Source organism: Poecilia mexicana, unplaced genomic scaffold (genome assembly GCF_051168715.1).
Source record: "Poecilia mexicana isolate PSO_F unplaced genomic scaffold, ASM5116871v1 scaffold_4, whole genome shotgun sequence".
Lineage (NCBI taxonomy): Eukaryota > Metazoa > Chordata > Actinopteri > Cyprinodontiformes > Poeciliidae > Poecilia > Poecilia mexicana.
In genome coordinates, this window is record NW_028263373.1 from 4464622 (window position 1) to 4487521 (window position 22900).

The window sequence follows — 22900 nt, forward strand, 5'->3', positions numbered from 1 at the left end:
GTATCAAGGATCAAGTTAAAGTTCAAGAGATATGATTATTTGTGCCATGGATTGTAATTGTCTTTACTCAAAATCACAATTCAGAGATGAGGACAAAGTTTGAATCAGTTTCTTTGCAGTCATCACCTGAGCAGAACAAACATGCTCTTGTTCTTTTAGCATTTTTCATAAAGAGCTTCACATAAATAACATTATAACACCTCAATTCTGACAGAACTAGTCTCAGTAAAACAGCTATTTTATTTTTATTAAGAATTAAGTAAATAAATTACTTTTCAGGTAATGCTATTTAGGATATATTAACATCCCAAATAGCATTGAATTATTATTTTAATTCAAAAGCTCTGAATTAAAATATTGCACTATGGAAAACCACACTATTTTCTATATAATGGAGGTTCAGTGAACTGCTTAACTGCAAGCAGTTTGTCCCGGGTCATCCTTCCTCAGAGATTCTTACCAAGTTGGTAAGCACAGATGATACCAGCAGGTCAAACTTTATTCCTCCCATTGCAATTGCGTCTGGGAGCAGTGACTCTATCAATCTGCTGCCGGCTGGGAAGATTGCCTAATCCGGTAGCCGAGGGACTCTTATCATCAGTCTGCTTCTTCATTGTGTGTGTGTTGTGCCTGCGTGTTTGGCTGTGTGACCAGGCAAAGCTTCATTGGTGGGAATGCATGCACTGCTCCTCTGCTTAACATTATCACCCTCATTTGTAAACAGAGTCATCCATCAGGTACAGGACCCCCACTTATCCAAACAGATGAAGAAGGTGTATGTTCTTATAATTTGCTCTCATTTCTTAGAGAGGGAATAATAATAATCTTTCCCTCATGTTCATTTCCCCCCTCCTCTTCCTCCTCCTTCCTTTTTTTCCTCCGCTTTCATTCTCTCACTTGTGGATAGTGTATTAATGAAGCGGTCTAATTTGACACCCTGCTGCAGTGTAATGGATTAAAATGCAACCATGCTATCTATCTATGAGTCAGAAGTAAAAAATGCAATATAAATATTTAAATTTGTACCTGTGGTACGAATCATGTCCAGCTCTTGCTTATGGGATCATTATCATAACCTGCAAAAGTTTAAATGATAAACATATATTCCTTATGCATAACTGTCCAGATTTAAATGTGATTTTCATAAACATTTTTGTGACTTTAAAGAAAAAATAGCATAGACTTATGTAATATCTCAGTATTTGCTGCCAGAATATAAAAAGAGCCGAAAGCACACACAGAACATTCCATCTTCACATTATTTAAAACAAATGGAACAGTGGCGTGTGCATTGGTCTTTCATTTCACACATTCTTGCTGCATCTACGGGATTTAGAAAAGACAGCCAAGAGTTACAATTCAAATTAAAATATATTTTATTGACCCTAAAGGGAAGTTACATTCAACTGCACTTAATTATTTGATTATCAGCAAGTGTGGTTAGCTTTCTGGAGCATGCAAATTTATCTTAAGAAAAAACAGAAGCAAGTGTTCCTGCCCATAAATGTAGGGCTTGCTTTCCACCTTACCGTATTTTCCGCACTATAAAGCGCACCGGATTATAAGGCGCATCTTCAATGAATGGCCTATTTTAAAACTTTTTTCATATATAAGGCGCACCGCATTATAAGGCGCATAGAATAGACACTACAGTAGAGGCTAGAGTTACGTTATGCATCCACTAGATGGAGCTGCACTACAGGGAATATCAACAAAACAGTCCGACTCCGGTCGGTTAGGAGAGCCTTCCGCGACTGGGCCGGGGCGTGGCCGGACGATGGTCACCCTTCTCAGTTCGCGCACAGCATGTTCGTGGAGAAAGTGGTGCTAAATGACCTGCAGACGACCTGATTCTAGACGATCGGTAGGTAGATAGGTCAGTCAAACTTTATTAACAAACCAGCGTTCTGACAACTATCCCAGCATGCACCGAGCGCTGCTTCTTCTATGGGCGAAAAGAAGTCGGCGGCTGCTTACCGTAGTTGCTAGACCTGTTGTGGCTCAATATTGGTCCATATATAAGGCACACTGGATTATAAGGCGCACTGTCGGCTTTTGAGGAAATTTAAGGTTTTTAGGTGCGCCTTATAGTGTAGAAAATATGGTACTTAAAGGTTCTTGAGTTCTTTCTGTATTCCATAGCTTTTTGTAGATAGGGTTTGGCTCAAATTAGATCGGCAAACAGATAAAGATGTAAAACATTAACTGAAAAAAGGCAACTGAATGACAAAAAAAGCTATGTAGCTAGCTTAACATAACAGAAAAAGTCCAGAGCTGCGATTTATCCCCATTCTTCCTAGCTCTTTCTTGCTAACTGTAATACCTTCCATGTTTGAGACAAGATGAATTACTAAAAACAACTGATGAGTGCACAGAACACACAGTGTGCTGAGAGAAATAACCATACTATCTATTTGCTGTTGTCCCAAATGAACTGGCATGCTAGATGACAATGTGCTTTCTCCAGATTTACAGTTTTTGAAACAAATAAACAGATTACATAAGTGAAAAAAAAAAAGATTCACACCCAGACAAAACTCGCAGGCTGATGTTTTGTCAGATTAATAATCTATTGCGAATGGATATAAATTTAGAAACCCAGTGCAAACCCAAGAAGTGCAAAAATAAAAAAAATAAATAAAATTAATAACCCAAGAGGAGGAACACACAGAGCTTCGCACATGCTTTTATCTCACCGTTTGTGCTATATTCCACCATACACAATGCACATCACATATCCTAAGAGCATAATGGAAAATCCTTTATCAGATTTGTGATGAGAAAAAGCACCACATTTACCTGCCTGTACAATTCGCCCTGAATCCTTAAAGTGGATTGATTTTCTGCTGCACACAGCATTAACATTTTTTCTCACTGAGATCATTTTTTCCTTGTTGTATTAAGGACCTGATATTTGCTACTGCTCTATTCATTCCCTGAACTGTCTGCATTCGAAATGCACACAATGAAAATCATGCTTGTGTCAGATGTTTTCCACCACTTGAAGTGTTGTTTCAGCCATGTTGAGGTGACTGTTCATATAGATGTTCATGAATAAATTGTTGTGAATGTTCTATAACTTTAAATGTCAGCATAATAAATATGTTTAATCATACATCATTATTTTCTTTTTGATTTTTATATTGACAATCATCCCTTTTGTCTTTCACAGCAGGTGTCTTGACTTTTCCAGCTTGTCTTTATAAGCTGCTCAGTCTTTCAGCACTTTAGTCACGCTCTCATCTAGCTTTAGCTGCCCAGCCTGATAAGATACATGTCTTTGTCTCTTGATGCTTTCTTAGTTTGAATACAGTTGATATGCTGCAATGATCAACTGCAACAACTTCATACACCGAGATGGATGATCTCTAGCTACAACAGTATGAGCTACAATGTTAAGGCCAACTGGTAAAGTTTTCAGATATCCTCAGAGCTAGACAGTGTGACCAAAGCTAATATTTTTCTTAATTTGGGTTATATGTAGACTAATGTTTTGTAGAGTCAAATCTTTTTGACTCTATGAAGGGTTAAAGAGATTTCATTGTACAGCACTGCCCAAAACATACACATGATAAAACATGGTGGGGGCAACATCATAATCTGGAGTTAGTTTTCTTCTAATGGAACTAAAGAACATAGAAGTTTTTGCTTAAAGAGGTACTGGTGTACTTCGGAAAATAGATGGCATTATAAGAAAAGACCGTTATGCAGAAAGATTAAAGCAATATTTCAAGATATAAGCCAGGAAGTTCCAAACAAATGGACAATGATAAAATCAAACAGGAAAATATGACTTGCCTCTCTTCAGCCACTTAAGCCAGGTCCTCCAAAGTGTTCCTAGGTCAGCCAAGAAACACAGTCCCTCTGGCATGTTTTCCTTTGGTCGATATAATAGAACTGAATGGAATTTTGTTGGATTTTAGTTATTTAGTAATTAAAGTAGTACGAGCAGGCATAACCAGTGACTAGGATAAATTAACAGATCTAGAGTCCAGCAAAATATAACTTTTATCTTTGATAGTAGAAATCATATCGGGGTCAGTACCTGAAATAAGGAATAAGGAAATTGCTTTAAGGCTCAAATTCATCATAACTGGTTACAAACTCAGTCACTGAAGTGGCGTCAACCAGCTCCTCTTTCCCTCCACATAACGAAGCTGATTGATTGCAGGTGTGCACACCTGCAGTTTCCCGCCCTCCGATGGGACTGAAAATCCTGCTCTGCTGCTCCCTCTGGTGGCAGTCTGAAAATACACATGCACAACTCCCCTGGCATCTTGACAAAAATATTTTTCAAATCAGTTTGGAATTGTTTTAATATTTCAACAAACGAATGTTCCAGCTGTACCTAAATGCAGGATCAGCAGCTGCACTTTGGGGGAAAATCCAGTCTCATCAAATCAGACTTGCACTTTATAAAGTTTAGAGAATTTGAGCTGATTGGGTGCTACAGGTAGCCATTGGGATCAAATCATTTTTCTCCTGTATTGCTCATGCCTAAAAAAAAAAATCCTGCCAATTATTCTGGAATTTAGCATGCAAGATGTACATTTGGTGGAGCTTAAATGGGAACAATTCAGTCTGATTTAATGTCAGACAGTAAGAGAAAGAGGCTGTCTTTTCATACAGTTGAGGAATACAGCACAAACAAATTCGTAAAACTATTACTCTCTGCATTTTTCCATTATTAGGGAAATGGGGTTTATTGGAATTATTGAGCTGAATTCTTCATTAAATCCACTGAGCTGAAATTATTTGCTGTTTGCAACGCACCATAGCAACAAAATCTGTTCTGTCTTAGATTTTCATTGCAAACGCATTGTATTCCAGAGTGAGCCTCTTGTATAAGCACTCTTGCAAAGAAAGGGCCTATTTCAAAAGATGCTTTCTGAATAGTAAGCATCCCACTTCCTCTATTTGCAATGTAGATGTTGCTGTGTGTTCTTGCGCACTATCGAATTGTTTTCTTAATCGTTTCCTTTGTGCCAAGAAGTAAAGAAAACAGATTGTGTCTGAAGAGCATTGGAAGTGCTGTTGACCCCTGGTCACAGCAGCAACATTAGGACTGCCAGAACAGCAGATAAAGAGCCAGATGGGTCAACCACTTCGTCCTGCTGGGATTGCTTGCACCAACATTTTCCTAAAGACGACAAATTTGGATTTCTGTTTTGGTTGCACCCTTTTTTTTTTAATTCCTGCGCTTATTTTTCATCTCAAACTTAAATTAAGACACCTTTTTACACAATGCAAAAAAAAAAAAAAAGAAGAAGCAGACATTTGCCTACATATTTACTGTGTGGTACATTGATATTCTCTGTGCATGTTTATTGTTTGTCAAATTAAAGAACTGCAAATTACAAAAGGTGTAAACCTGGAAATAGGCTTGTTTTATTTCATACATCAGCAGCAGATTTCTTCATTAATGTGAAGATGTTCAGAATTCTTGGGGACAATAAAAAAAAAAATTCTGTTACAAATATGCATGCAGTGAAGCTGCAACATAATAAGGACCTGGTGAAAAACAGGACACAGGGAGGCGGCTGAAAGATGAGGCGCAGGCCCTGCGGAAAAAATGTTCCCCTAGCAGAAATTGGTTTAATTAATAGGACATTTTACATAATGATTACAGTGTAATTGCACCGACTAGCAGAGTGTCATTAAATATATCCTTGCTCCTTTACAACACCCTCCAGCTAAAAATAATGAGTTACATTGGAAATCACTATGCAACAGGTTCATAAATAACATTTAAACCCATACAAGGCAAGTACTTATAAATAATAAATATTTGCCTTTTGTAATTGAAGAAAAAATGACTGCCGCCTTTCTTTCTGCTACCACACACCTCTTTGTCCTGTTGTAAGCCTCGGAAAGGAGATTTTCCCCATTTTTTTCCCTTCTTGTAAGTACTGAATAATTTATTTGCTGGCTAATAGTCAACACTGTCAACACCCGGTGGTGAAAATATACCTGTGTCCAGATAAATTCAGCAGCAGGCTGCAAAGTGATTATTCCCTGCTTCCAGATATTTTGTTGGATGCAATCCCTGTATACACTGCAGTAAATCACAGACTTCCAATTACTTTCCTCCATAAAACAAGGCTTGTATTCAAATCAGGCCACAAAAACGAGGGACGGAGATGGGACAACTGAACCCAAGCAAGCCTGGGGGCGCTGACTGAACATGAACATTCAAGTGTGTGCGCATCTGTCTTTGTGGAGAGTCCAATTTGTTTCTTAACTTATTTTCTTTTATCTAAAGGTGACATTGGTCCACTATACATTCTTAGCCATTTTTCTTTCTGAAAAGATTTTCACTGATTCAGAATATGAATACTCATACAGTTTTTTGTTGTTGTTTTTTTCATTCTGTTGAAAAAAGAGAATCCCAAATTTATATTGTTGAAAAGTGCAATAAAAAACTTTAACTAATGCCATGTTGAACTGAGTAACTATTCTCAGGGGACTGTTTTGATTTAAGTGGACCAGTCATTTATAGTAAGAGAAAGTCTTTGAAGTGACTTACCAATGTAGTTACCTTTATTTTTTAAAACAAGTTATATAGTATATAGTAACTACAGATCATTTTAATTTTGATGCAGTTAATTAGTACCAAGCTAAATTTTCAAAAGATTGTTTTACAATAAAACAAAATCTGAAAAATGTCTTGCACAGTTGCTGGTACTTACTTTGCTCCGTGCAATCAACTGTCTTTACTAGTTGCCAATTTAGTGAGTAGAATCCATCCATGTTTAATTTAATTTCAGTTTATAAACTGAGGATCTTTAATAAAGTATCCAGGTCAGGAACTTAGCTAGATAGAGACATTAATCCGAGGTCATTTGCACATTAACAGGACAAATGGCCATTTATATATGTGTATTAAACTATTCTGTTTTCCTTCACACACATTAAACCTCCATTGACCTTGTTATTGTTTGTATATTACAAATCTCTTTTGTCAAGGCTCCTGTTCTCCATATCATGCTTGTCCCTATTGAACCGGCTCAGGTAGTATCATCATGCACGCAGAGACCCCTCAATTCGTTTTTGATCAGTTCCTCTGTAGGCTGTTGGACAAAGAACATTTAGGATGCTTTCCTTGCTGCTCGTCTCCCTGCCACTGACTTCATTAAGCAACCTGCTTTCATTCAGTTCACACACACACACACAACAAAGCGCTTCTCTTTCATACCTATGATCCGACAGCGGAGAACATCCAAGGGTTGCATCTGTGCAGAATCCATCAATAACCGTGGAAACTAAAAGGCCTTGTCAGGAACGGGGAGTTGTCGCAGGCGTGGAAAATGATTCTACCCGATGCTCATCTGAAGTGCAATCAGCCCATAATCTGAGAATACATCAGGCCTCAGTGACATGGAAATTTCCTGCTCCTCCGATCTCATTTTCAAATGTAGTAATCACAGAGAGAGGCGCTCAGCCTCACCAAAATGTATAAATAATTTTCATTCAAACATATTAACAGTCAAAATACCAGAATCCATCATGGCTATGAAGAGAGCTCCTTACAAAGCAATCAAGGCCTCTGCATGTGTTCTTTGTCTTTGGCAGCTGAGAGACAAGGCTCAGATTACTTGAGCGAGCCCTGTTTTGCATAATGGCCTACTCCCTTGGTGCTTTTAAACTTCCTTGTCAATCCATTACAGTTACCAAGCCCAGCTTCCTGCCTGGCTTTAATACAATGCTTCCTTGGTGAGAAGATCTGAATGAGGTCTTAAAGACCATTTTATTAAGGCATGCATGTCGTCATCCATTCATCTTGCCCAACCAGCAGACACATTTATGTTCCATGGACAAGTTACCTACCATCATCTTCAAAGAGCAAAAACTTGCCCTTTTTATATTACTGGGAAAGCCATGGATTTTGGAGACCAGTTAGAAGGTGAATCAACACTTTTGATTTTGACCTTTCACATTGACCTCTCAAGCTGAACCGTTGATGAGAAGCTTTCTAAAATTAGTAAATGTTCTTCTGACTTCGTAAGCTGTTGTACAGTTTTATGTGTTATTTTAAAACTAACATTATTATGACCAATGCTGCTGTTGACATGCTACAACGACAACCTCTGCAACTAAGGAAGTGTAACGTTAATATTTCTTCCTCCCATCAACTGGTTACTGTGGTTACTGAATGCCTGTTTATGTCTAAGTGATCATGTTGCATCTAACAATTTTCTCTGAGAAATTATTGGCTTAATAGAGTTTGGGGAACTTTAGGACAGTATAGTAGACTTGGTTTGGTTGGTTTATTTGGTTTATTTGGTTTCATTCATACAATAAGGTATTATGGCTGATGCAGATTTAAGGAAAAAATTTAATCGGCCACAGAGAAGTACACAAAGAAAGGTTTTTTTCTGGAAATTACCACTCTTTGATTTTTTTTAATTCTCAAAATTGAGTGAAGAAAATGACAATTTTCCCTGATTGACGATATACATTTTTGACATTAAGAATCTCTGATATTGCAAAGTGAAAAATTTAAAGAAATTTTTTTAACGTTTTTAGAAATAATAAGGGAGGACATTTACAATAAAAAGTGACAGAAGTCCTCTAGGATTGAGATGGTAATGGACATCTGGAAATTTTACAAAGTATTTTCATTCTTTTGTGTCCTGTTTCAGAGAAAATAAAATCAAAGCTCGAGCAGAGTTTGTCAAAAGGCATGTGGGAGACTAGAAATAATTTGAAAACAATCAGGGGGATGTCCTGAAGTGGCCTAGTTAAAGCTCAGACCTCAATTTATGAACTTGAAAAGTTTTTGCAAGGACAAGTGGTGGAAAATTGTAGAATCCAGATGTGCAAGCCTCATTGAGACCTAGCCACACAGACCTGAAGGGAGTGAATATTTATGCAGCCACATATTTTATGTTTCATATTTTTATTTAATTGTCTTTTTTTTTTTTTTTTTTTTTGAAGAAATCAGTTTTCACTTTAACATCAAAGAAGGTTTTTTTGGTAATTTGCCAAAAAAGCCAGATTCTGTTAAAGATTGTAAAAGCAATAAAAAGGGAAGAAAACCAGGGAGTGAATATTTTTCCACAGACTTTGTATGGACCTTAAAGTAGCAGATAGTTGCTACAAAGATTTTCAGGCCTAAAATATTAGGAGATGGAAAAAATGGATGGAAGTGTTCCCGAGTCTTGCTTCTAAAAACACTTTTGGCCAATTTAGCTGAAACACAACTTTATGCCTGGGCTTAGACTTATTGTTTTGCCACAGATAGTGTCATAAGTTCAACACATTTATGTCTAGAAATGCAAAATGGCAACAAATCAAGCATAACACTACCTCATTAAAGTTCAGCAAAAATATCCCTTTCTTCATGCTAGAGGAGAAAGAGGATGTTAGCACTATTCACAGGAGGCGAAAATTAAGGCAGTTTAAATTTGGAAGCCACCCGAGCTTGACAGGACATGGGCTGCAGTTTTATGTCCCATCATTTATCAGCAGTTTATATTTTCTATGACCGCATTGTCTCTTTCAGGAACCCTCGGAATCACACCAGCTGTAAAAACCGCCACCCTGCATTGTCCCTCTCAAACGCTAATGTTTGCATAACAGCTTGAGTCTCTTAATGATCCACACACACTTCTGTATAACATATTTCTTTCTAATATTGTTTTAAATGCTTTCCTTTTCTGAGCAACACAGTTAGGGTCAGTGAGGGTGGAATCCTTAAAAAAATAGATGACAAATGAAACATTCTTAAGATGGCATAAAGCTAGTGAGCGAAGTGAGCGAAGGCCTTTATAGTTGGTGATAAAGCACACTGAGGCAAGGCAAACACGCATGGATCACAACTCTTTTCATTACAATACTATCAGCATCCCTCCATTTCCCACTATCAGCTTTAAATGTTAAAACCAAGACTTTTATGTAAAGTTCCATAATAAAAAGAATAATAATGACTTTCCCTGTGCCAACTGATTAATGGGATGGATACTAGTTTTTTTGCAGTGAGGAATCCAAAATATTTCCACCCAAAACTTAGCTGAGTCGGGAAATGCAGTATGGTCAGTCTAATAAGAAATATATATAGAGCCACTGCTCCAGTTTGGGGGTGACTGCCCCCAAACTGGAGCAGTGGCTACAACAGATCCCAGGAACAACATCAGACATTCTCAGTCCGGAAATGTGCAGTTCTAGGCACAGCCAAGATACTATGCAGAACCCTCAAGCTCCCAGGCCTCTGTATTTGTGTGTGTGTGTGTGTGGGTGTGTGTGTGTGTGTGTGTGTGTGTGTGTGTGTGTGTGTCTATATATATATATATATATATATATATATATATATATATATATATATATATATAATACACAGATACAGAGATATTTTTACTTGCAATAAACTAATTTATTAATTCACAAATTAATAGTCATTTAAATTTTATTTTTAGATGCATTTCTTTATTTCTTCTTCTATATCTATATAAAAATGTTAGTTTAAGCATGCAAGAATGCATTTCCATATTAATTCAAGTTAAAGAAAATTAAAGTTAAAGTAATATATAATGTTTGTTTATTAAAACTAAAATAAATGTCAGTAAATGTGGCTATTTTATGTTTACCCTTTCTTTATATTTCATTCAATCTTGCCCAAACTGTCTAAAATTTACTTTCATAAAACGTTATTAGAATACATTTCATCTTTAGTCTCTGTTTTTCTTAATGTTTTTCTTTTCATCTATAAAGCTAATCAGGCAATTGTGAACACCCATGCAAACATCCAGAGCCATTTATTTTTATGAACTTCACTTATTTCATCAGACTCTTTTATCAGATGGCAATGTGTAAAATTATTTAGATTTTTGTTTCTTATTTTTCTTCTATGCTCTTTTTGTGCCCAGAGCAAAGAGGTCAACAAGGAGTTATAGCTCAGTGATCTGCAGTGGTTAAGTCTCTGAGATTCATAGACAGCTGCAATGATAAAGTTCAGTCCAGCAGAATTGCTAGTAGTGCAATAACAGGAAGAGAGGGTCACAATAAAGTTTAGTTTAATGACAAGAACAAATAACTTTAACATTTGGTGGGGTGCACTCAACCCTTTCTCTGGGATCACATCTGATATATCAGCACGCAACTGGCCGTGACTGCTGGGCGATTGTGCTTGGCACTCTGGCACTGGTGATGCATGCAGGGTCTCGTGGCAGGTGTCCATTTTATAGAGTTATTCAGTTGGAAATGCTGCACTCTGGCGAAGGCTTGGGATGGGAAGGAGTGCCTGGGTAGATTATAGTCATAGCACAGCTGGCAGCTCCCGGGCTCTCCATGCACAACACCGGCCTCCAGCTAACTTTTAGCCTTTAAAAAACCAACAGCAAGTTTTTGAGGAGAATATCAAGAGAAGAGGCAACACACAAAAATCTGCACACACAAAAAAAATATGAAAACAAAGTAGGAATTTAAGTTGTTCAGCTCCTGGTCTTTATTCGTCCTGCTGGTCGATGTAGTGGGACATATTAAGGTCTCTCTTGTAAATGACATCTTGGACCTCAATGAGACAACCTGTACAAATAAAGGAGAAATAAAAATATAAAAAAATAAACTTATTTTTATTTTTTCACTTATCTGATTCGGAACAACAAGAATTTAGACTTTGAAATACATATGTGGCAAAACAAATTCATAATACTACTGAGTTAAAAACAATACATTGTATGAAAATATTGCTACTAATGTAACATATTTTTACTATTTTTAATATTGCTTAATGTACTAAAAATAAATTCACCTCTTCATCCCTCATTCAACTCTTTGTTCTAGATTCTTCTGCTGTTGAAGTATTTTTTAATAACGCTGCTCGTATGATTTTAAAAAATATGTAGCAGTCAAAAGATCTTTTGCACACTAACTGTCCAGTAGGTGGCAGTGTGTGGAATGACACACTGGAGTTCAATTAACAGGTGTGAATGGATATGCCGTCCCCATGCAGGCAGAATTGATTTTGAATAAATATATGTAGATCTAAGAAATGAACTGAAAACATTTTAAAAAGTCAAAGACAATATTATTTCTTTATATGACTTGGAACAAGGTAGTGTGTTTTTTTAGCTCAACAAATTCGGGGTTCAGGATTGAATTGAACTGTGAAAGACTGGATCTGAATTAGATTTTGTACAGTGCCTCAGAAAATATTCAGCACTTCACTTTTTCTACATTTTATTTTAAAACCTCGTTCCAAATTGCATTAAGTTGTTTTTCCTCAAAATTCTACACACAAACACCAAATTATGTCAATGTTGAAAAATGTTTCAGATTTTTTGCTCATTTATTAATAGAAAACCGACAGATCACATTTATGCAACATATTCACAACCTTTGATTAAGACTTTGTTGATCCACCTTTGGCAGAAATTACACCCTCAAGTCTAAGATGCCACAATCTTAGCACACAACTTATCTTTTGACAGTTTCTCCTATTCTTCTTTGCAGTTTTTCTCAGTCTCCATCAGGTTGGATGGGAGACATCCATCAGCCATTTTCAGACCTGGGTTGGTCCAAACTTCTCCCATTTACGAATGATGGAGGCCGCTGAGTTCATTGAGACTTTCAACGCAGAAGAAATATTTCTGTATCCTGCCACAGCTTTGTGCCTCAGACCAATCCTGTCTGATTGTTGTACAGACGGTTCATCTGAGTTCATACTTGGTATTTCACTCTGACATTTACTGTCAACTGTGGGAACCTTAATTAGACAGGTGTGGACTTCCCAAATCAAGTCAAATCAACTGACTTTACCACAGCTGGAAAGTAGAAACAGCTCAATTTAAGCTTTCTGTCAAAGGTTGTGAACATTTATGTGAATGTGATTTCTTGGTTTTCTGTTTTCTATGACTTTCCAAAACATATCGTCACATTGTCGTAATGGGGTATTTTTTGTAATAATTTTGTGGAAAGAGATTAATTTAATATAATTTGGAAAAAGGCTAACATAAAATGTGGAAAAAGTGAAATACTGTGATTACTTTCTAAATGCACTGTAATTGTATTAAAAGTGTGCTGAAACCTATTTTTGACCAAATTTGAAAGCATGTAAATGTAATTTAATTGGATCAATGTATCTTGTGATGTAAAATGAGATGACATTTGTCATGAATATGGTCACATAAAAAAACTGAATTAGAATTCACTTTTTTCTTTTTTTACTTTTGGTATATTTTTAAGCAAAATTTGATCAATAAAGGAATTAAGCATGTTTGTCTTTGCTGGAGCTCTATTTTTTTCTGCCGGCAAATTAATGTTAAGCTTGTCTCACAAGCTGTTCTGTTTCACATCAACATGTTAACAACAGGAGCATGCACAGAGCGCTGATGAGAACATTTTATGGATCATAACAATATTCAATTTGCTGCCACAGCACCCTTTGACAGGGTATTTAGCCTTGGTGAGTGATGGGCGCTGATGGCCCTGAGGTGTTGCTGATGGCTGCATGGGTTTGCTGGGCAGCTGCTGGTTTTTGGTGCTGGATCAGGGAGTTCAGGCTGGCGGCCATATTTTCAAAATCAGCAGGAAACTAAGCCTCTGGAGGATTGATGATGAAATACAACATGCACAAATAAGGTTTTAACACCTTACGTCGTTTTACATACTTAAATATTTTTAGCTTTAAAAATGTCAATCATGTTACTCTCTGTTACGACTTCTGCACTACTCCAAGTTGCCGTATTTCAAGTTTATAAAACCGATTTATGATCGCCATTGTTGAATGTAGGCCTCATATGCAGATTCATTTGAGGGATCATTATCCAGAAAGAATGTGGGAGACAAAGTGAAGACAGGCTGGTGACAAATGATCAGGCAGATAATAGGCTGGAAGACACACTTACCATGCTAACAACACGGCACGCAGAATGGACGCGCCCCCTGTCGAAAACAAACAATGTGCTTCCAATCTATCATCGTTGATCCACGTCATCATTACCCCTCGATGGCCGCGCGGACATCAACATGACAATGCAACATGCAGAGGCGACATCAGGGAGAGAGATTATTATCATAGAAAACGCAGCACAAATCTCTTCTGGAGTATAATAGCTAGTGTGGAGAGCAGCAAATAAACAGATTTATGTCTCTGAAGAGGCAGCTTGGCTGAGCAGTGCGTGTGCACATGTATGTGTCTTTGCCTCAGTGCCTATTTGGAAAAGCTTAGCAGGTGAAATGTTGTGTTAATTCTGTACAGGTTGGGCTAATGTCAAGCCCCCGGGTCCTTTTCTGTTGGCAGGTCGGCTGGTGATTAGAGATATAATTAAGAGCAGTTTTGACACAGGCACCGTCCTCCAGCTCCTCCACTGGCCCCCCGGAGCACTTCCCATCTCTGTTTATGGGGCTTCTTCCATTATCTGCCAACAAAAGGAGCCCGCCATGCACAAAACCCCAGCTGGCTCTGACGGGGAGTACACAGCTCCTCTCTGGCGACAATAAAAAGAAACTTGAGTTTAAACAAAAAAAGTTACACCATATTTGCTCAAACTAACTATGATGAAAGGCAATGAAGACAAGGGATCCTCATGTAGGCATCAATATAAATATTACTGGAAGGTCAATTAATATGTAAATTAACTCCTCCATTTAATTAGCTATTTAACTATTTTCCAAGGCAGGGACATATTAAATCATGCTTAAAGACCCCTCTAACTAGCCTCCTGACAATAGTGCTAGGGAGTCGTGGGCTCATAAACTACCGGCTTGACCTATAAAGAGCCCCGAGTCTGCTAATTCCATCTCAGCCTAATTTTATGACTTGCATAAAATAACCATAGTGCAGCTTTGTAGCTGTTAAGAGGATATGGGTAATAAAATGGAGCTGGAGAAAGCATCAGAAATCTCCTCTTCAGTAGTGTCCTCATTTATTATTCTATTATTCTTTGCAGGGTTTCAGGCTCATGTGAAAGACAAATGACCTTATTATATTAAATAATTTGTGAGGATATTAACCGTTAATCACGCATAAACAGCATTTAAAAGGTATTGATTTTCCAGTCCTCTCAACAGCTTGTTAAATTTACGTCCAATAACATGATAATAGATAATCAGGTGAATGATACTCATTTGTAGGGGACAGGGGAAAGGTAATTGGCGCCAGTGACCTTGACTTCAACCATATTTCTTCATCCGGTTGTTTCATGACCTCCGAGCATCTTTCAGCACAGGTCAACAGAGGCTCACAGTGTTGGATGTTGTGTCCTGCTTAAGCAGTCAAACATCAGGTCTGTTTTTACTGCGGATGCACCAATCAGACTTTTCCTGGAAAATACCAATGCTGTTCTAGTACAAAGTATGTTAGGTCACATTGCCAAATCAAATTTTAAATGATTACAATTAAATTTGTCTTACTACAACATCTGAAAGAGAGAAAAAAAGATTATGTAGACGAAAGGTTTGAATGCAACATAAAGGAACTATAAGATTATCTCAGTTTCTGTTCCTGAACTTTACAAATATTCCTGATACAACGGGATGTTTTGTGGTGCATTTGAGGTGCAACTGTGCATCTTGTAACTCATAACTTGTGGGTTCAACTCCAGCTTTCTGCTGCCTAACATCGTGCCTCAAGTTGACTATTTATCTGTGCATTCTCATAGTTTTATGAGCTCATTTCTGCTCCTTTAAAACAACTTAAACAACAAATGTTTGTAAACATATTTGTTCAGGCAAATATATTTGCAAATCTTTACAGTGTCATTACTTTTCTATTGGATGGATTTTAGCTCATAGCAAACTACAGTGGACTTGTGGTATTTGCAGGGTTCAGGGACCGTTGCTGTCTTTGAATGACCATAGCCATGAATAATTCAAACCCTCTATAAAACGTTTATAACTGCTTATTTTACTAGTTCAAACACCAAATATACCATAACATGGATTAATATGGAAAGTGGAAACCATCTTAGCACTACCACAGCAGCTAAAATCTGCTGTCTTCCTTATCTCTACTTTCAGGGTTTCAGCCAATCAGCAGCAAGGAAAATGAATGGTTCGCCTAGATTGGCTGCTTTGCAAACGGCAGTCAATGGCATGTCAACAAGCATTGCACCTAGGTATTCCAGCTGAGGTGTAGTTTGTCTTTATATTTTTAGAAAAAAATATCGGCAAATACTTTGAAGTGGCAACTCTGTAAATATTGAAATGTGAATATGCCTGGGTCCATTGTAATCTGTTCCTGTTCTAGTATGGAGTATTTAGAGAACTATACTGAATCATCTTGAGTTTGACATACATTTGTGTTAAGTTCCCTTCAGTCAACAAGTACCAGAACCTTCCATTGTAATTACAACTATAAGTCTTTTGAGGTATGTCTTTAAAAGTTTTGCACATTTAGTGAATTAAATCGTTGACCTTAACTGGATCCTTCTAACACATAACTATGATTTGAACTGGTTCATTATGGCTCTGGTTGTATGTTGAGGGTATTTGTCCTGGTCTAAGGTGAACCTCCTCAAGTCTATTGTAGCTTTTCTTTTTCCTGGATTGCCTGAATTCAGCCCCATCCAAAATCTTCACTCTCCCTGAAGAAGAAAAGAAAAAATCTTAATTAGAACAGTATCTATGCTAAGGTTAAATGAAACAACTGGACTTATTTCACTGACGAGGTGATATTTAAAACCAATTACATGACTGCATTTAGTGATATGACATTAAAAGAACTAAACAGAAATGCAAACCTTTCTTATAAAAACAGTGTATGATTATCCTTCCACTTCATACTCACTGTCAGTCTAGTACACAAAATCCAACCAAAATGAACTGAATCTTGCATTTACCAAAAGAAGTTCAAAGGTTATCAACAGTTTTGCAAAGTAGGTAATGTTAGCCCTCCGAACCACAATTATAGTTCTACTTTTCGACTTAATCTGAAGCAACAAAGTTCTGTGTGAAAAGTTTCCTCGTTTCCTAAACTTCATCAGAGGCATCACTCTCTGCTTGGCACTGCTGACAGCTGTATTCTGATCTCCATGATTACTTTTTTGATGCAGTTTTTCCCCTATCTTTGTGTGTGCGCGCCAGGCATTTCTATATGTCTCCTGACCGCCTGCAGATACCATTTAGATTTGAAAAGTCCTCTAAGTTGCTGTTGGGGAAGCAACTTGCCACAATAATAAATTTGCAGCAGGAAGGAGAGAATAGCAAGTGGCATGCAAATCTGTCTTGGTGTCCCTTTGGGCCCTGGTGTTCACTCCGGGAGAAAATGAAGCCATGCTGTGCCAAACACTGTCTCTCTTTCTCCCAGGCTTAATGTTAATTTCAGTGGAGAGACAGCCAAATAGGGTGTCAACTGGTCTTTTTTTCTCCAGCCACACAGGCACAGGGAGGCTTGTTCAGTAGATGGATATGTGAGAGAATGGACTCACACTGCCTACTTGACACAGGCTCTCTTGATTCATTATGACAGGCCAATCTTTTATTAGCCTCTGCTTCGTATTCAAACCCCATCGCAAAAAATAGTGAAAAACTGAATTTTTTTCTGCATGAAGCCAGAAGATTTATTAAGCAGCACCTCCTCCTGACCCCATCATCTGAAGGCTGATAATTATTTGCTTCTTATTTGTGTTCAGATCTTGTTATCAAGGTCTTATTTGATATCCCTGTCAACTCCTGCACCATTGAGAGATAACCACGCACACCCCTGCGGCTTGCAAATGATTATATAATGAAAAAAAAAAAAAAAAAAAAGCAGGTACAGTTGGGCTTTCACTTTGTACTTTCATCACTGTTCAAGCGACAGCATTTAAATGATGGCTCTGTAGTTTCAGCAGATTTTAGAACAGTAAAGAAATCTAGAGTTGATGGTAATATAATTCAGTTACTTCATAGTAGCCTGGTTTTCACTCTTTGAGGATGACCAGATAAGATATTAACTTGATATGCAATGGTCAACTCCTCCATGTTGTTAGGTTACCTCATATACAAAATATCTGGGGTTTCAAAATGAGGATATAATTAGATTTTTAGATCTTAGCACAAAGACAGTTTGAACACAACAAACTGACATGTTCACTTTACTTAGACATTTACCTGAAATATCTTATTTCAAATTAAAAAGAAAAAATGTAATTTGTTTCTAAAAATCTGAATTAGGAGTAACGTATAGTTTCAAAGTTTGATCTTAAAATAATAAAATGGCAAATGCCCTGTGTTTATACTGTATATGCATTGGCATATCAAAGTATATTGAGGATTTATACCCTTCTCAAAAAACAAGAAAAAGGATTTTTTTGGCATTACTGCAATCAAACTTATTTGTATCTGCTGAGCAGTTTTATTTTTACAAAAGCTTTGTGGTTTTAATGGGTTTTTTTTCCATTTGCTGAGCTGTATGTGCCATGTGCAGATCAAGAAGATACAGTAAACACTGCATTGAAGCTGGAACTTTAACCTGTTTTAACATATGCTACTGTAAGTATTAGTTTCAAAGGTTTTGCATAAAAAAAGAGTTGGAAAAGATGCTTTTTGTCTGTCTGACTGCATCAATTTTAAAATTTTGATCAGATGTTCTGATCAAATATGAGTAATTACTCAGATGACTACTTTTTACTTTTACTTGAATAAAAACAAATAAAAATGTGTTGAAGTAACATTACTTTTACTTTAATATAATTTTTGGGTATTCTACCCACCTCTGTTCAGAGGCAATGCTTTTAGAGCCGGCATCCTGAAGATCAGTAGTAACAGTGTAACTGATTCTGTGCTGGTGGATGGATGTGCTCTGGTGTTGGGCAAGAGGGGTAAACTGTATTGATTCTGATCAAGTCTCATTTTTGTAAGCAGACGGCACTTCACGCTGTGTTTGGGTACCTTTTTGATGGCCTTGACAGATTCTGCTGAATGCTGTCAGAGACTATTTGGAAGGCTGGACAAGGCTGGAGGAGCAAACGGGGTGTGGAGGGAAGAAGAAGAGAAGAAACAGGAGGAAGAGGAGGAGGAACAGAGAGAAGAGCTGAAAGGAAAAGGAGGAGGGAATCTGTTCATCTCAGTGCAGCCTGGTGACAATTGCTTCGGCCTTGGAATCAATTCTGTCTGTTTACAGACCATTTCACTGTCTTTTACCTGCAACATCGCTTGTGTCAGTCTCATTAATACCCCTAGATATATAATGGTCGAATTAGCATAATGGCTGAAGCAAAACCCTGGACTGTTAGCACATAAGAAATGTCAACACGTTCTCTTCACTAACCCAATTAGAGACCATTAACGGGCTCTCTCAGCAGCAGACATCAGCAAAGTTAAAGACAATTCCAAACAGCATCCCTCCAGCCCATTTATTCACCAGATGACCCATAGTAAATGAAATGTTAGTAAACACTCAGCCAACTTAAAATTCAGCTGGTTCATCTTCAGTCTGCAAGTGTCCTAAGCTTACAAGGTAAATTGCTTATCTGGTGTTGTCCAGATGGGACATAAAAAAAACAGATCCTACCACTGTAAATCAATCACTCTAAAGATTAAACATGAACTACAATTTTTCCTTATGAAAATGTCATCACACAGCAAGATAAAAGCGAAAAAAGGTAGGCAGGCATTTGCCGATCATTGAGTCAACCATTTAAACATGTGTTCGCCATGCTTGGCAAGATTTAACAATCTCAGATGCATATTTAGTGGTGGGCTATTAACTTTTTTCAATTAATGGGTTGAAATGTTTCAAACAATCCCAGGGAGTCTGCAGGCAGCTGGTCATCTCGAAAATGTTTACAAATTAGCTCAGAGGTAAAAACAAGGTTATTTTTTTAGGGCAGGTAGGAAAGATGTCTCCCAAAGGAACCTGCACTGGAGTTACAGGCAGAGTCTGTGATTGCATACTGTAGAGGGTGACATACCTGAAGATATATAATATTCCCACAATGCTACTGATTGAAAAATGGATGATTGAAAAATAACTGTACACAGTACCATGTAAAAGAAATTACAGCCCTTGAAATTGTTCACATTTTTTCATGTTACAAACACAATTACTTTTGATTATACAGCACAGACCAATGCAAAGATTTGTATAACTTTGAAGCAGGGGTTAAATTAAATATGGCTTTCAACTGTGTAGAAATACAAAATATAAAAAAATGTGTCATATAATAAATACTTTGTAGAACCACCTCTTGCTGCAACACAATTTTTTGGGGGTGGAGGTGACTGGATAAAGAACAGTTGTCTTGCCACAGAACCTTAATTGAATTTTGGTCTGGAGTTTCTGGTCTAACTTCACACACTGATGTGCTCTAATCTAAACTTTTAAACTGTTGTGCCTGCATGTGTCATTTTCCCAGTCAAGTGGGAAGATGTGTTCTTACACCCTCTTGCATTGCATAAAATATTTTATGTCAACCAATTTCTTGGTAGTTTTATTTCAAGAAAAACAGCATGTATCTAATAAAGCAGATGATCAAGTTAGGCATGCTTTCATTAGCCTCTCCATTGCCGTCATCAGCCTACACCACACTTCAGATTTATTTGTAAACATGTATTTTTTTGTAAAATTGCATCATTTTTGTCTTCTGTTTTAATTATACAAGCAGCAGATCTATTGTACGACAGGTTTATAACATATCGGTCACTGACACAGCTACCAGGTGTTGGCTCATGTCTGCATCAGAATGCAGCCCACTGTCTGCTGCCCAGCACTCTCTTCAGCTTTGCGTCCAGGCAGCGATGATAAGTCACCCAGCCAGCCGGTATTGATTGGGGGGGTCCTCACGCCTTATACAACGGCGAGAAGGGAGGTGAATGATTGTGTTTTACAGAGAACATTATCACTCTACTCAACGCAGGAATGCCAATGGAATTTCTTTGCTCTGGAAATGGAGACGACCACCCAGGCTGGAAGTATATGACTTGACCCACTGAAGCGCTAAGTCCAATTTGAAAGCCAAATTGTAAGGCAAAGAGCAGAGTGGGAAAAAGAGAAATGGTTACAGTTTGCCTGGTGAATTTTCTCCCTTTATCTCTGACCGTTCTACATAATACTATTCTTTCTAGAAAACCACAAAAGCATTGGAACAAATTGCCTTTACCCGCACGTGTTCTAGTTGGCTCAACTTGAACAGAACAGGAGAAACTGTCTCCCTTTAAAGTTGATTGGTTGTGCTGTGTGTCTCTTTGACAGACTGGTGACCTGTCCATGGCGTACCCCACCTTTTGACCACTGACATCTGCAAGCAGGTGTAGACAGTGAATGGATGTTTATTTAAAAAACAATAGTAAAAATGTATTTTTAAATCAACTTAATGTTATTCATGCAAATGATGAGTGTAAATGACATTCCTACCAGCACTGCACACCAGGGTATTTAAAGTCTGCATAGCTAATTTAAAGGATGAGTAAAAAGATTAGATGCTTCCATGCATTCGACCCAGAGTATGGACAAATGTATTGCTTAACACAATCTATTTATACAACTTTTCAGACCAATAGTTTTTGTGCCAAAACACTTGTCTAAGCATAGCTTTTTGTTTTTAGTAACTCTGGAAGCAGATTAGCTGAGAATCAGTCTGAAAGCTGGAGATTGCCCCAGCTGATAAAAGTTGCTCAAACGTGAAGGTGTTGTCGACTGTCTAATCCTTTCTGCAGCCTTTTTCCTCTCCAACTTCTTGACTCCTCTTGTATTCTCCCTTCTCGTCTCCTCTCTCCCTCTTTTTGCTTGATCATTTTTTACCTAAATAAAGCTTGCACACTCTCAGAGTAATCAGGCAAGAGTACCCGGACCTAATAGACTCACGAAAACTCCCTTATCAGCCAGGTGCAATCTGAGGCTGCTGCCGCTTAACAAGGAATTAAACATTTTTTCTACGCTGCTGCCAGCACTCTAATTGATTGATGCTAAAAGTTTGGAAAATAAAAGCCTGGTACGTTGAATGAGGTTCTGCTTCCGAGGCCCTGCCGGACCCCACTGAGAGAGGAATCCTGGATTAGAAGTGGCAGTTCACATTTTCGGCATCAGCCAGCCCTGTCATCTTGGCCAAGCCAGGAATGCGCGTGTCGGTGTGCACGTGTGAATATGTGTGCGTGGCATGCATGCCTGCCACATCACATGGAGAGCAGCGGCTGAAAGACACATGTATTTGAAATAAGGGAATCAATAGAACACTTAATGAACAATTAGGAGAACAGCTGTAGGCCTGTCAGACACCCATCTGCACACAGATCTGCTCTGAGAGAGCAGGATTGAGAGTGAGGCCTTGCTGCAGCTCCCAGGCTATCGCCTCAGGACATGTGCAACCCCACTTTAGCCTATCTACATCCATTTTCACCTCGCCTCCCTCCCTTCGCTCCAAGCTGTGGGAGCCAGGCCTAATTTAGCCGAGCAGACCTCCATCTCCTTTCATCCCTCATCTCGCATTAGCAGGAAAACCCACTAAAGATATGGAAATGGCACAGGACATCCTTCAGGGTTGTGTCAGGGGAGGGGAGGGAGATCAATAAATTTGACAATCCATGGCATTTAATTAAAATGGCTGCCGGAAGCTAGGCAGTTTGTTTTTCTGTGTGGAACCCAGCCTGGCGATTATTGCTCAAATGAATACATAAGTATATTCATAAGCACCATGTACATTAAATCCACCTCACAGCTTGAGAGGGCTTGGAGGGGGGACCTTTCAACTTTCAACGCTGAATGAGCAGCCAGACACACAAAATTAATATCTCCACTTGTGCCCCCAGTGACTTTTAACGTATTCTTGATGCATAAAGAGATATCCCCCCCAACGAGGGCGCTGACAAATGAACATCGACCACAGTCAGCTCTCCTGATTTGCCAGTCTGTGACAGTGGTGACCTTATGTGCCAGTCAGGACGAAAAATAGTCAACAGTAAACGCACTCTGACAGAGGTTTTGGATAGATAGGTTCAGCCTTCATCTGGTCGTCTGACATTTTTACATGTAGATCAGCAGGCT

The 22900-nt window shown here is 38.1% G+C and overlaps 1 long non-coding RNA gene across 1 annotated transcript; it reads right to left on the reverse strand.

Annotated features, from left to right (window-relative positions):
* Window positions 1-10995: 10995 nt before the first annotated feature.
* On the reverse strand, window positions 10996-17968 carry LOC106919407 (uncharacterized). Its single transcript, XR_001418616.2, has 2 exons — window positions 13845-17968; window positions 10996-11523 (listed from the first exon to the last, which is right to left on the reverse strand). It is a non-coding gene; the product is annotated as an uncharacterized LOC106919407 (long non-coding RNA).
* Between the last annotated feature and the right edge of the window lie 4932 nt (window positions 17969-22900).